Source organism: Rhinopithecus roxellana, chromosome 17 (genome assembly GCF_007565055.1).
Source record: "Rhinopithecus roxellana isolate Shanxi Qingling chromosome 17, ASM756505v1, whole genome shotgun sequence".
NCBI lineage: Eukaryota > Metazoa > Chordata > Mammalia > Primates > Cercopithecidae > Rhinopithecus > Rhinopithecus roxellana.
The window spans coordinates 74,956,367-74,969,741 of record NC_044565.1 but is presented as its reverse complement, the minus strand read 5'-3'; positions in this window follow the sequence as shown (position 1 = coordinate 74,969,741).

Genomic DNA, 13,375 nt, shown 5'->3' with positions numbered 1-13,375 from the left:
AAAAAAAAAAAAAAAATGGCCGGGCACCATGGCTCATGCCTATAATCCCAGCACTTTGGGAGGCTGAGGTGGGTGGATTGCCTGAGTTCAGGAGTTTGAGACCACCCTGGTCAACATGGTGAAATCTCATCTCTACTAAAAATACAAAAATTAGCCAGGCATGGTGGCGGGTGCCTGTAATGCCAGCTACTCAGGAGGCTGAGGCAGGAGAATAGCTTGAACCTGGGAGGCAGAGGTTGCAGTGAGCCGAGACCACTGCACTCCAGCCTAAGCAACAAGAGCGAAACTCTGTCTCAAAAAAAAAAAAGTCCGGACGCGGTGGCTTACGCCTGTAATCCCAGCACTTTGGGAGGCCGAGAGGGGTGGATCACGAGGTCAGGAGATTGAGACCATCCTGGCTAACACAGTTAAACCCTGTCTCTACTAAAATACAAAAATTAGCCGGGTGCGGTGGCGGGTGCCTGTAGTCCCAGCTACACGGGAGGCTGAGCCAGGAGAATGGCATGAACCCAGGAGGCAGAGCTTGCAGTGAGTGCAGATCACCCCACTGCACTCCAGCCTGGGCAACAGAGCAAGACTCCATCTCAAAAAAAAAAAAAAAAAAAAGCAGATGTCATTAGATGGGGAAACACTGATACATCAGTTGAACATATATGCCAGGAAATATGTGTGTGAATATGTGTGCATGTGTGTGTGCAAATTATCTGTGTGCATTACAAGGATTACTATCAATATTTTATACATGGGGTCCCTGAGATTCAAAATGATTAAGTAACTCAACTGGTTGGAAGGTAGCAAAATTTGGATTTGAACCCAAATCTGCCTTTATCTAGTGTCGACTGCTAATACCATACTGCCTAAAAACAGGCCTTTGAATAAGCCTTAAACTATAGCCCAGGAGTACATGCGACCTCCTGGATCTGCATCCTCAGGTACAGTGTCTGGGGCAAGGTGGGGCAGGCATGAATGCCAGAGAGAACTCCTGGCAAAGGAGGTGAGGGTGGGAGCAGTGGGGTGGGGCCACAGTCCTGGGTGACTTGGAGATGAAGCCACCTGCTTCCCTGAGGTCCTGGGAGAAGCCACCAGGGCAGGCAGTGCAGGAAATGGGGAGTGTTTAGGTGGTACACAATCCTGCAGGAAGAAAAAAGGCAGTGATAGAGAACAATGGCAAGGGACTTCCTCCTAGTCTCACAGGAGCCAGAGGGACAGAATGGTTTGTCTGATAGAAAGAAGGGTAGGAAGGCCAAATCCTGCAGTCCTCTCCCCTCCCCAAAGCCCCCTCTCCCTCTTCCAATCCCACCTGCTTCCAGGAACCTCCTTCTCCCTTGCGCACAACCCCTTCCCCTACTCCAAGGAGAAAGGACACTTCTTTCTGTACCACAAAGGGCATTGCTTTGCAGTCTGCATGGGACCACTTTTACAAGTCGTGTTCCTGTATCTATGCTTCTCATATGGTTCTTCATCAGAATCACATGGTCAGCTAAATTGAGATTTAGAAATCATTTTCCTGCCAGTTTGTGCAGGGTATCTTCTATAATGGTTCCTGGAGTAACCACCACCAGTTACTGTGATGATTAGCTAGCAGAGGAGCAGGCAAAGTCCAAGAGAAATGCCTTCCATACACAAGAGTATTTGCTCAATGAAAAAATTAAGGGCCGGGCGTGGTGGCTTACGCCTGTAATCCCAGCAATCTGGGAGGCCTAGGCAGGCGGTTCACCTGAGGTCAGGAGTTCGAGACCAGCCTGGCCAACGTGGTGAAACCCTGTCTCTACTAAAAACAATACAAAAATTAGCCAGGCATGGTGGCACATGCCTGTAATCCCAGCTACTTGGGAGGCTGAGGCAAGAGAATCACTTGAACTTGGGAGATGGAGGTTGCAGTGAGCCACGATCACACCACCGTACTCCAGCCTGGGTGACAGAGTGAGACTCTTGTCTCAAAAAAAAAAAAAAAAAAAATTAAGGAAAACTTTTTTTTTTCTCTTTGAGATGGAGTCTCGCTCTGTCGCACAGGCTGGAGTGCAGTGGTGTGATCATGTGATCTTGGTTCACTGCAACCTCTGCCTCCCGGGTTCAAGCAATTCTCTACCTCAGCCTCCCAAATAGCTGGGATTACAGGCACCCGCCACCACGCCCATCTAATTTTTGTATTTTTAGTAGAGACGGGGTTTCACCATGCTGGCCAGGCTGGTCTTGAACTCCTGACCTCGTGATCCACCTACCTCAGCCTCCCAAAGTACTGGGATTACAGGCGTGAGCCACCACATCCAGTCAAGGGAGACTTTTAAAGAGATAGAACACTAGAAAATTAGAGGGAAGAAAGAAATAAAGGGTATTCAGTTAGGAAAAGAAGAAGTCAAATTGTCCCTGTTTGCAGATGACATGATTGTATATTTAGAAAACCCCATTGTCTCAGCCAAAATCTCCTTAAGCTGATAAGCAACTTCAGCAAAGTCTCAGGATACAAAATCAATGTGCAAAAATCACAAGCATTCTTGTATACCAGTAACAGACAAACAGAGAGCCAAATCATGAATGAACTCCCATTCACAATAGCTTCAAAGAGAATAAAATACCTAGGAATCCAACTTACAAGGGATGGAAAGGACCTCTTCAAGGAGAGCTACAAACCACTGCTCAGTGAAATAAAAGAGGACACAAACAAATGGAAGAACATACTATGCTCATGGATAGGAAGAATCAATATTGTGAAAATGGCCATACTGCCCAAGGTAATTTATAGATTCGATGCCATCCCCATTAAGCCACCAATGACTTTCTTCACAGAATTGGAAAAAACTGCTTTAAAGTTCATATGGAACCAAAAAAGAGCCCGCATTGCCAAGACAATCCTAAGTCAAAAGGACAAAGCTGGAGGCGTCACGCTACCTGACTTCAAACTATACTACAAGGCTACAGTAACCAAAACAGCATGGTACTGGTACCAAAACAGAGATATAGACCAATGGAACAGAACAGAGTCCTCAGAAATAATACTACACATCTACAGCCATCTGATCTTTGACAAACCTGAGAGAAACAAGAAATGGGGAAAGGATTCCCTATTTAATAAATGGTGCTGGGAAAATTGGCTAGTCATAAGTAGAAAGCTGAAACTGGATCCTTTCCTTACTCCTTATACGAAGATTAATTCAAGATGGATTAGAGACTTAAATGTTAGACCTAATACCATAAAAACCCTAGAAGAAAATCTAGGTAGTACCATTCAGGACATAGGCATGGGCAAGGACTTCATGTCTAAAACACCAAAAGCAACGGCAGCAAAAGCCAAAATTGACAAATGGGATCTAATTAAACTAAAGAGCTTCTGCACAGCAAAAGAAACTACCATCAGAGTGAACAGGTAACCTACAGAATGGGAGAAAATTTTTGCAATCTACTCATCTGACAAAGGGCTAATATCTAAAACCTACAAAGAACTCAAACAAATTTACAAGGAAAAAACAAACAACCCCATCAAAAAGTAGGCAAAGGATATGAACAGACACTTCTCAAAAGAAGACATTCGTACAGCCAACAGACACATGAAAAAATGCTCATCATCACTCACCATCAGAGAAATGCAAATCAAAACCACAATGAGATACCACACCAGTTAGAATGGCAATCATTAAAAAATCAGGAAATAACAGGTGCTGGAGAGGATGTGGAGAAATAGGAACACTTTTACACTGTTGGTGGGACTGTAAACTAGTTCAACCACTGTGGAAAATAGTGTGGCGATTCCTCAAGGATCTAGAACTAGAAATACCATTTGACCCAGCCATCCCATTGCTGGGTATATACCCAAAAGATTATAAATCATGCTGCTATAAAGACACATGCACACGTATGCTTATTGCAGCACTATTCACATTAGCAAAGACTTGGAATCAACCCCAATGTCCATCAGTGACAGACTGGATTAAGAAAATGTGGCACATATACACCATGGAATACTATGCAGCCATAAAAAAGGATGAGTTCGTGTCCTTTGTAGGGACATGGATGCAGCTGGAAACCATCATTCTCAGCAAACTATCGCAAGAACAGAAAACCAAACACTGCATGTTCTCACTCATAGGTGGGAATTGAACAATGAGATCACTTGGACACAGGAAGGGGAACATTACACACCCAGGCCTATTATGGGGAGGGGGGAGAGGGGAGGGATAGCATTAGGAGATATACCTAATGTAAATGACGAGTTAATGGGTGCAGCACACCAACATGGCACATGTATACATATGTAACAAACCTGCACGTTGTGCACATGTACCCTAGAACTTAAAGTATAATAACAATAAAAAAAAAAAAGAAAAGAAAATTAGAGGGAAAAAAGTCTTCTCAGGGGATGAGGGAGAATGAGAGTTGAACGTGAGAAGAATGGGATACCGGGGAAACTGCTGGAGTCTTGTAGATGGTACTCATACGTCAGTTTTTGTTAAAACTGAGAGAAACTCCTCAAAAAAAAAAAAAAAATCCCTTAAGCACGAAAATATCTCTGACACTGATTCACAGAGGATGAGATGCAAAGAAAGAGAAATTAACTTATGTTAACATAAGAAGCACAGCCATTCTCACATAGATGTGATGGAACTCCTGCCTGAAATACAACAATAGAGTCATTGTTTTGAGAGAGACAGGAAGAAGCAGCCTTATATGTGAAAAGAGGATGCAAAAAGATGGCCCATTTCTGTACAGAAAGTCACGCAGTAAGAATGGAAGCAGTCGGGAATTACAGGCAAAACATAAACAGGATTCCTTCGAGGGTGAGTGCTTAGGTTGGGTGCCCAGGCATGGAGGAGTCTTCCTGAAAGCAGACCACATAACTACAAGCAAGCAGTCATAGGGATGGGAACTCGAACTATCTTTGTGTCTGTTGGAGGTCATATTTTGCTAAAATAGAGCAGCTTATAAAAATTTTGAGACATTCCTAGCTAACAATTTCAGCTCTCAGATCAAAGGAGAAACTGGTATTCTGCATGTAATTTTAACCAATGAGAAAGAACTGGTTTCTATATGGAAATTATAGAGACCTTGGGAGAATGTGACCATGTCTTTTGGGAGTCCATAATAGCAAGGAAAGACAGCATTACATAAATTCCAAGGCAATGGAATAACGAACAATCCTGTAAATAGGGAAAGGATAAGTAAACTTATAGGCCAGTGTGGCCACTCAGAAAACTTTCTCATGAACTCATTTTTTTTTAAAGGACATGTTCACAAGCAATAATAAGGGACCCATATCCAAGAAACAATACAAAAAAAAAAAAAAGAAGAAGAAGAAGAGAGAAGGCCTTTAGGAAGGCTAAAGCCTTAGCTAGTAGGAAGTCTCAGAAACAAGTGAGATTAAAAAGGTTTTCTATGATAGATTCAGTTCAGAGAGAACGGGGTGGGAGAGAAGGAAGGAAGGAAGGGAGGAAGGGAGGGAGGGAGGAAGGAAGAAAAGAAGGAATAGGAAGGGGAATGGGATGGAGTAGGGAAAGGGAAAGAAAAGAAGAAAGAAGGAAGAAAGGAAGGAGAGAGAGTAGTTAGTTAAGTAAAGCAGTAAGATGGATTTGACTGAGGAAGAATAAGGGATTAAAGAAGGAGAAGGGTAAGAAGGAAGAAGAAGAAGGATTCAACGAATTAAGTAAGGGATCTAAGTCAATTCATTTCGCCCCAAATACGAATCTTACCCCCTGAACGAAGCTCCTATCTAAGCAAGATGAAGAAGAAGTGACAGGTCCAAGAAGATGGTGAAATGTTGACAGGTGACAAAAAGTACAAACTACCAAATACTCAAATTCCATATTCTGGAGCGAGGAGAATGGATTCTGATTTCTAACTGTGCAGCAAAGGAGATGATGAAAAGGGAAAAATGGAGCCTACAGTAAGTTAGAGAACAAGGAAAAGTCTAGGCATATTTTAAAATAAAATATATAATTTAGGCATGATTTTAAATTTCCAGGTCCAAACAAATTATATTCCAGAGTACAAAAGAAATTTGCAAATAGAATCACAGAGCCACTAGCGATGTGTTTGAGAAATCCTGGAGACTGGGAAAAGTGCCAGAAACCTTGGGGAATGTTCTGTTTTGCAATATATGTTGGGGGGGGGCGGGGAACAATAGATCCTGGAAACTACAGACCGTAAGTTTGATGGGATTCTAATCAAGGAGAATGAGTGCTATTAGACCTTGCAGTGGTCAGAACACTTTTCTTTTTTTTTTTTTTTTTTTTGAGATGGAGCCTGGCTCTGCCGCCCAGGCTGGAGTGCAGTGGCGCGATCTCAGCTCACTGCAAGCTCTGCCTCCCGGGTTCATGCCATTCTCCGGCCTCAGCCTCCCGAGTAGCTGGGACTATAGGTGCCCGCCACCACGCCCAGCTAACTTTTTTTGTATTTTTCAGTAGAGATGGAATTTCACCGTGTTAGCCAGGATGGTCTCGATCTCCTTACCTTGTGATCCGCCTGCCTCGGCCTCCCAAAGTACTGGGATTATAGGCATGAGCCACCGCACCAGCTTTTCTTTCTTTCTTTCTTTCTTTCTTTTTTTTTTTTTTTTGTTAGTGAAGGATGTTGTCAAACTAGAGTCTTCCAACAGTGATTACTGTGATGAGAAAGTCAGAAGCCATGCCACACAAAGGAAGGTTGAGAGGTATAAATAGCACAGATGTAAGATGCCTAAGAAGGGTATCAAAGATCTGGCCAGGCATGGTGGCTCACTCCTGTAATCCCAGCACATTGGGAGGCCAAGGTGGGTGGATCACCTGAGGTCAGAAGTTTGAAACCAGCCTGGCCAACATGGTGAAACCCCGTCTCTACTAAAATTACAAAAAAATTAGCCGGGCATGGTGGCAGGTGCCTATAATCCCAGCTACTTGGGAGGCTGAGGCAGGAGAATTGCTTGAACTCAGGAGGCAGAGGTTGCAGTAAGCCCAGATCACACCACCGCACTCCAGCCTGGGCAACAAGAGCAAAAATCTGTCTCAAAAAAATAAATAAATACATAAAGTAAGGGTATCAAAGATCTGAAATGTGATCATGTATATGAAGCTGCAGAATTATTGTATGTTGCTTTAGAATTGGAATCAATAATAGAAACAGAATTAGAATGAATCATAGCAATTTTAAGTAGGCAGATTTTTCCTCAATATTTGAAAGGATCTTCTGTTCGTTCGTTCATTCAACAAATTTATCAAGCACTTTCTTTGCGCCAAACACTGCACTAGGCACTGAGGGTGCATGATAGATAGGGTTCCTACTTTCATGGGATTTACAGTCTTATGGAGGAAAACAAATAATAAATAAGTAAATAAGCAACATAATCACAGATGATAGCAGAAACCAGGAAGGAAAGAATAGGGAATGAATAGAGAATGGTAGGAAGTGTCTACTTTTAAAATGGTGAGGGACGGCTGGGTGAGGTGGCTCATGCCTGTAATCCCAGCACTTTGGGAGGCCGAGGTAGGTGGATCACCTGAGGTCAGGAGTTCAAGACCAGCCTGGCCAAAATGGTGAAACCCTCTCTCTACTAAAAATACAAACATTAGCTGGGTGTGGTGGCACATGCCTGCAATCCCAGCTACTCAGGAGGCTGAGGCGGGAGAACCACTTGAACCCAGGTGGCAGAGATTGCACTGAGCCAAGATGGCACCATTGCACTCTAGCCTGGGCAACAAGAGTGAAACTCCATCTCAAAAAATATAAATAAAATAGGCCGGGCGCGGTGGCTCAAGCCTGTAATCCCAGCACTTTGGGAGGCTGAGACGGGCAGATCACGAGGTCAGGAGATCAAGACCATCCTGGCTAACATGGTGAAACCCCGTCTCTACTAAAAATACAAAAAACTAGCCGGGCGACCTGGCGGGCGCCTGTAGTCCCAGCTACTCGGGAGGCTGAGGCAGGAGAATGGTGTGAACCCGGGAGGCGGAGCTTGCAGTGAGCTGAGATCCGGCCACTGCACTCCAGCCTGGGCGACAGAGCGAGACTCTGTCACAAAAAAAAAATAAAAAAAAAAAAAAAAAATATATATATATATATAAAATAAAATAACATAAAATAAAATGGTGAGGAAAAACCTCTCTGAGGAGGTGACATTTGTGCCAAAACCTACATGACAACAAGGGTGGGATTGTATGAACACTTTGGGTCAGAGAGATCAACAGATGCAAAGGCCCTGAGACTGGAAAGAGCTTGATTTGTTCCCAGAACCAAAAGGAACCAGGAACAGAGATGTGGTGAGCAAGAAAGGGGGAAAGTGAGATTATGAGATAAGGTTGAGGAGAGATACAGGAACCAGGGAATAAGATGTTCCCATCCTAAGGAATTGAGGATGTATTGTAAGAGATGTGGGAAGCCATCCAAAGTTTTGAGAAGAAAAGTCATATGATCTGATGTATGTGTTTTGATGATCACTCCAGCTGCTCTATGATCAAGGATCAGTGAGGGGCCAGAGGGGAAGCAGGGAGCGTATTTAGGAGGCTGCTGTAGTTTCCAGATGAGAGATGGCAGTACAGGCAATCTCCAACTTACAATAGGTCAACTTGCAATTTTTCATCTCTATTGTGGTGCAAAAGCAATACACATTCAGCAGAAACCGCACTTCAAGTACCCATACAACCATTCTGTTTTTCACTTTCAGTACAGTATTCAATACTTACATGAGATATTTGACACCTTATTATAAAATAGGCTTGTATTAGACGACTGCCCAACTATAGACTAATGTAAGGTGGGCTAAGCTAACCTATGATGTATAGTAAGTTAGAGGTATCGAACACATTTTCAACTTAAGGTATTTTCAATTTGTGATGGGTTTTTCAGGAGATAACACCATCATAAATCGAGGCGCATCTGTAGTGAAAATCAAGGGCATAGAGTTGAGTTAGAGAGTTAATTGAAAATGCTTTTGAGATACCAGAGAAAGAATTTACTGATGAGTTGAATATGGAGTTTGAGGGATAAGAAGAAAAATGACTCAAGGATCCAAAAATGGATTTGAATGACAGGCACTGAATGGCCACCTGAGAGGACACTGCAGAAAGAAACCTGGCACTAGGCTGACAGAATGGGCTGGAAAGACTAAGATTACATTTGATTCAGTGATGACAACAGAACTCCTGAAACATGTGTCAATCACCTACTTGGTGCTGCAGATCTACAAAACCTCCAAAGAACAGGCTTTTTATTTGGCACGTTTTTTGTTTTTTTTTGTTTTTTTTTTTTGTTTTTTTTTGAGAGATAGAGTCTCACTTTGTTGCCCAGGCTGGAGTGCAGTGGCATGATCTTGGCTCACTGCAACCTCCTCTGCCTCCCAGGTTCAAACAGTTCTCCTGGCTGGGCACGGTGGCTCACGCCTGTGATCCCAGCACTTTGGCAGCCTGAGGCGGGCAGATCATGAGGTCAGGAGATCGAGACCATCCTGGCTAACACAATGAAACCCCATTTCTACTAAAAATACAAAAAATCAGCCGGGCGTGGTGGCAGACACCTGTAGTCCCAGCTACTTGGGAGGCTGAGGCAGGAGAATGGCATGAACCTGGGAGGTGGAGCTTGCAGTGAGCCAAGATTGCGCCACTGCATTCCAGCCTGGGCGACAGAGCGAGACTCTGTTTAAAAAAAAAAAAGAAAAAAAATTCTGCCTCAGCCTCCCAAGTAGCTGGGATTACAGGCATGTGCCAACCATGCCCAGCTGATTTCTGTATTTGTAGTAGAGACGGGGGTCTCACCATAATATGTTGGCCAGCCTGGTCTTGAACTCCTGACCTCAGGTGGTCCACCTGCCTCGGCCTCCCAAAGTGCTGGGATTACTGGCATGAGCCACCATGCCTAGCCAGTTTGGCACAATTCTTAAACTATAAGTGGTTATAGAAACTTACAGTGCTCCCAGTGGCAAAGTGTATATATACTTTACTATATATAAATAAAGATTGATGATTGATAGATAGATAGATAGATAGATAGATAGATAGATAGATAGATAGACAGACAGAACACATACATACACACAGCTTATAAAATTGTGGACCTTTTCTCATTACTTAAAATATAGAAGGCACCCATTATTCCAATGCACATGATACACATTTATACCCAACAGACACAAATACCACACATTTTACTCAAGACAGCACAACATTCTCATCTCGTTATATCATCAGAAGAAAACGATCCTTTAAAAGACAAGTTTTTGAAATTCAATGACCTTAAGACGTTTTCATGTCAGAATGTATTTCAAAAATGAATCTCTACCACTCCCAATAATATCACTTTCCATTATGAAAAAATTCCTGCTCTCAAGTATCATAAATATTGAGTCCTAACAGCAGAACACATGAGGATTTAACCATGGCAAGAATTTTTGTTAGAATATATTGATCTTAAACAGATAACCAGCCCCAAACCACAGACAACTGTTAAGGCTAACTCTGTTGTGTTGTCAGCCATTGTATCCTATAGGAGATTGGCAATAATTAAACATAGGATTTAAACTCCAAATCACAACCAGCTTACACTCAGCTGCACCACTCAAGCTATAGCCAGACCACACAAAATATCACTGACTCAATTAAGTATATGTGGGAACCTCACCCTGGGTCCTTTTCTCAATATTAAATTGATTTTACATTTAATTTTCTTTGTGGTAAAGAAAAAAAGGAGGAGCAAGACACAAACAGCAATGTTGGCCGGCAGGTGTGGTTTTGCATATTTCTTATTCAGAGACCTCGCCTGCGGTTTCAGTTCCGATGGGGTGTTTTGTCTAACTGTCTGGGCTGCAACGTGTGTTATCCCACAAACAATTTGTCACACCATAAAAGTTGCATATTTGGGGACAGAGAGAGCACATACCATACGGCAAAACGTGCTAACCTTGCCAATCAAGATCTTTGGCCACAGGTAATTTCTTAAACTCAGTGTCATGACCTCATCAGAATTTCGGTGCCCACTGAGGAATGGGTGATAACCTCTACCAGCCAGAGTCAGCCTGGAAGACACGCTTGTTAAAACCCACAAAATGGAAATGGCTAAAGAGCTTTCATACGGTAGCAACTTTTTGAATGATTCTTTGGAGAAAACAATGTCTGGAAAAGAAAGATTTTACTACCAGATGCAGGTTTCGGCGGAAAAAAAAAACTTTAATGATGTTACGATGTCTTAAAAATATCTACTTTTGATTTTTTTCCCATTCAACATTTGTTTTATGCAGCTGTGCTGGTGAAATGTCTTTAGAGAAAATTGCACAGTTTACAGGATAATGGAGGCAGCCAGTTGAACCGAGCCTTGCAGACAATGCAGGGTCGATTGATTAAGCACGCTCTCATCAGAATGGTTCCGTGCAGTCAGGAGTAGGCATCTGGGAAGCTTCTCTCTTTAAAAATCATACTACTGGCATTCTGCTTATTTTTATCCACAAGAGAAAAGTAATTATGAGCTTTTGAGTAAACAGGAGAGAGAAGCCAAGCAAAAATATGGGCCTGCCGACACGGAGAAGCAATGGAGAAGAGACTTGCGGGAGATTAGTGTTGGGGCCAGAAAGGGAAGGCTAGAAATGTGGAAGGGCAAGTCAGAAAACCTTCCAAAACAATGTTTAAAAAAGATATTCAGCCCAGGCGCAGTGGCTCACACCTGTAATCCCATCACTTTGGGAGGCCGAGGTGGGCAGATCACTTGAAGTCAGGAGTTTGAGACCAGCCTGGCTAACATAGTGAAATCCTGTCTCCACTAAAAATACAAAAATTAGCCGTGAGTGGTGGTGGGTGCCTTTAATCCCAGTTACTTGAGAGTCTGAGGTAGGAGAATCACATAAACCCAGGAGGCAGAGGCTGCAGTGAGCAGAGATCGTGCCACTGCGCTCCAGTCTGGGTGACAGAGCAAGACTGTGTCTCTAAATAAATAAATAAATAATATTCAGAGTATGGTAAAGCGGAGGATGGAAGAAAAACCACTTGGGCCCCTCTGGGAGCTCTTTCTTCCTGAGTCATAAAACCCTTCTGGTTTTCCCTTCTCTGGAACCACTGTCCACAATCTAGAAACAATGTGTTCTTATTTCCAGTTTTGGAAAAAAATCACCGTGAAAATAATGTTAGCGTGGTTTTAATACAGAAGAGAGGAAATGTTCATTGCAGCGAATTAATCCAGGTATTGAGGGAAATGGCCGAATGCTAAAGTGGTGGGGAATCAGCCATGACAGCTGTGTCCCCAAAAGTACTACTCCTTGCTTTTGGTCCCAGCCGCCTGCACATGTGCTTTGGTCTTCCATAGGAATGGTTAAGAATAGGTTTGCTTTAGAGTTCATTCAATGGAACAAATATGTATTGCATATTTTCTACGGCTTTCCTGCAGATTTAGGGATGTGGCATGGGCAGATTTTCTAAGGCAGCGCCAGCACTTTGATCTTCCAGGAGCCCTGGCATCTGTACTTGTCATCTGCACATTCATATGTACATAGCAAGGCAAAGAGCAAGACCAAGGAACAGCAATCTGAATCCCCAGTGAGTCGTATCGTTTGCCTAAGCTAACAGAGTTGAGATTTCTGCTTACGGCAATGATAGCATCTCACTAATGCAAGCTAAGAGGCAATCAACTCATTTGGATTATAAAATATTCTATATGCTGCTAAACAGAGAATAGCGTTTGAGAGATTAATCCTAAATTTCCTAGGCTTGCTGGTCCTTGTTTGCAGTATTATGGGCCAAATTAGGACGGTTCTCAGCCCCTACATGGAACATTCACCAGCATCTCCTCAAAGGTTCTCCCCAGTTAATAAAAGGGCGCCAGGGTAGTTGCATCTCCTGGTGCTCAGGAACAAGCTCTCCTGCTCAAGTTTCATGCCACTGTGAGGTACTGGTGGCCACTATGAGAGCCTTGCCCTACAATGCCTGGCTTTCTCCTGGGGGGGGGGGGGGCATCTCTGAGATTTTGGAATGCCCGCGCTATTCCGTGGATCAGGGAGGCTAGCATGGCCCACATGCCAAATCTTGCACCCTGGGCTCAGAAGCCACTTGCTCAGCCCCAAGCCTCCAAGATGTTTCATGAACACAGCTCCTGCGACTTTTGTCCTGAGCTATTCTGTGGGGGGCATGTGCTTTCCAGCTTGCCAGCCTGCCCAATCCACTGTTTCATTACTCTCTGTCCCCCACAGGCCATGCATTTGTGAGCTCTCCATTCAACCAGTGGATTGGCTGCTGGTGAAACTGCAAGTACTGTAGCAAGTTATAGAGAAGGGGAATGGTTTGGGGGAGGTAGGGGAGGTCTACTACTCCCTAAGGTCCCACTCTGGGAAGTCATCTTCACCATGGAAACATTCCCCTCCCAGACTCTGGAAAGATCGATGGTTCACTGTAGATAAGAGTCATGGAGTTAAAGATAATGTCCATCTAGATGGGAAGGG